The sequence below is a fragment of the Octopus bimaculoides genome, chromosome 9 (genome assembly GCF_001194135.2).
Source record: "Octopus bimaculoides isolate UCB-OBI-ISO-001 chromosome 9, ASM119413v2, whole genome shotgun sequence".
Lineage (NCBI taxonomy): Eukaryota > Metazoa > Mollusca > Cephalopoda > Octopoda > Octopodidae > Octopus > Octopus bimaculoides.
Genome location: NC_068989.1, coordinates 82,236,862 through 82,239,361, shown reverse-complemented (window position 1 = coordinate 82,239,361; position 2,500 = coordinate 82,236,862). Strand labels below are relative to the sequence as shown.

The 2,500-nt window shown below is 39.2% G+C and overlaps 1 protein-coding gene across 2 annotated transcripts in view; it reads left to right on the top strand.

Annotated features, from left to right (window-relative positions):
- The window catches only part of LOC106877701 (rho GTPase-activating protein 21), a 373,680-nt gene that overhangs the window by 53,313 nt on the left and 317,867 nt on the right, over positions 1-2,500 (top strand). The window lies entirely within an intron of this gene.

Sequence of the window (2,500 nt, the reverse complement as noted above, 5' to 3'; positions counted from 1 at the left end):
TTGCCTTCTAGCACTTGTGCTGGTGGCACGTTAGAAAATCATTCGAGCGAGGTCGTTGCCAGTGCTGCTGGATTGGCTCCCGTGCAGGTGGCACATAAAAAACACCTTTTTGAGTGTGGCCATTGCCAGTACCGTGTGACTGACCCTCATGCTGGTGGCACGTAAAAGCACCCACTACACCCTCGGAGTGGTTGGTGTTAGGAAGGGCATCCAGCTGTAGAAACCTTGCCAGATGAGATTGGAGCCTGGTGTAGCCACCTGGTTCACTAGTTCTCAGTCAAATCATCCAACCCATGCTAGCATGGAAAGCAGACGTTAAGCGATGATGATGATGAGTTTGATTCCTGGACCAGGATGTGTGTTGTGTTCTTGAGCAAGACACATTATTTCATGTTGCTCCAGTTCACTCAGCTGTAGAAATGAGTTGCGATGTCACTGGTACCAAGCTGTATTGGCCTTCCCCTTGGTTAACATTGGTGGCATGGAGAGGGAAGGCTGGTATGCATGGGTGACTGTTGGTCTTCCATAAACAGCCCTGCTTGGATTTGTGCCTCGGAGGGTCACTTTCTAGGTGCAATCCCATGGTCATTCATGACCGAAAAGAGTCTTTACCCTTCTATATATGGTTCAAATGTACAGAAGACAAAAGACAAAGACAGGTGAGGGAACAAGTAGTTTGATGCAATATATGTGTACTATATATGTAATAATTAAATTATATATATTATGCACTTTATTGTGTTTTGTTAAGTATGTGATCCCTCAGTCTAAAGAAAAACGGTCTTGCATGAAACCAGTCCATACTGCAAAAAAATGTTGGGGAATGCTGTTGTATATTACTCTATGTGTATCCATGTGTGTGTCTGGGCATGTTAGGGTTGAGAGTTTGTGTGTGTGCACATAGTTTACGTGTTTCAACAAGAATGTTCAATATGTAATATTTATTTTATTGATCACCCGCTATTTCCAACTCTATACCCGTAGATTCCCTACTATATACACCCAAGTAAAAATATATAGTGTAGAATAGTTATGTAGTTTTACACTTGAATATTACATGCACACAAACATATACACATCACATATTCATACACACACACACACACACACATCATCATCACCTGTGATTCATCAAGAGTTAAAAACACAGTCATCTTTATACAATGTTTAAATATATATATATATATATATATATGACAAAGCATATTTATTACATAATTGTATGATATTATGACAACATATACATTATAGAAAATATAAATATATATATTATGCAGGTATAGAAATGGGGTTAACAAGTTCACTTTTCAAGCACATCTCTTTGGGTTCAGTCCCACAATATGGCAGCACTGACTAATCAGTGTTTTGTGTTGGAATTAGTGCACATGTGTGTGTGCGCGAGTGTGTATGTATGTGTGCAAGTGTGTTTGTGTTTACATATACATACATGTAAATAAGTGTGTATATGTATATGTGTTCACAACCTAAGCTAAGCTACCTGTACAATCAATGAAGTCTAGGCAGCAAGTAGTGATATTTATTGATATTTTCTGTTATCAAATACTCCGCCAGCTCTAGCTCTGCACTGCTGAATTCCACTGGAATAAAAGATCCTTTACTTGAAAAATAGTCAAAGTTTGGCAACAGGAAGAGCATCCAACCATCAAAATCTTCCCTCGGTTACTTTCCAAATAAAAGTCTTGCTAACATTGAGAAAATGACATTAAATGAAACAACTGGCTGAATGATAGCGTGTTTATGTGGCAAATATTCATTATTCTATGAGTTTTTAATAGAGAGAGCAATGGTGAGAGAAATGTGTGGGGTGAAGTTGTTTGATAAGAGGAGGACTGAGGATTTGATGGGAATGCTGGGGTTGGAGGAATCGGTGGAACGGCTGGCAAGGGCGAATGGAGTGAGGTGGTATGGGCATGTGTTGAGGAGGGATGAAGAGCATGTTCTGAGGAGGGTGATTGCGTTTGAGGTAAATGAAGTGCGAAAGTGAGGTAGACCAAGGAAAAGGTGGAAGGGACAGGTGGAGGAGGAGGTTGGGTGGGTTGGTTTGAAAAAGGAGGATGCCCAAAACCTGGTGAGACGGTGTATGGGCAGTTGCTATGGCATTGAGATAAATCTGGCCACTCTAGTTAGTGGGGACAAAACCTGGATTTAAAACACTGGATGATGATGATTATGATAAAGGTGGTGATCTGGCAGAATCGTTAGGATGCCAGGCAAAATGCTTAGCAGCATTTCATCCGTTTTTATGTTCAGAGTTCAAATTCTGTCAGTCGGTTTTGTCTTTCATCCTTTTGTGGTTGATAAAATAAGTGCCATTTGATAAAATTAGTGCCATTTGATAAAATTAGTGCCATTTCATAAAATTAGTGCCATTTGATGAAATTAGTGCTATTTCATAAAATTAGTACCATTTGATAAAGTAAGTACCATTTGATAAAATTAGTACCATTTGATAAAATTAGTACTATTTCATAAAATTAGT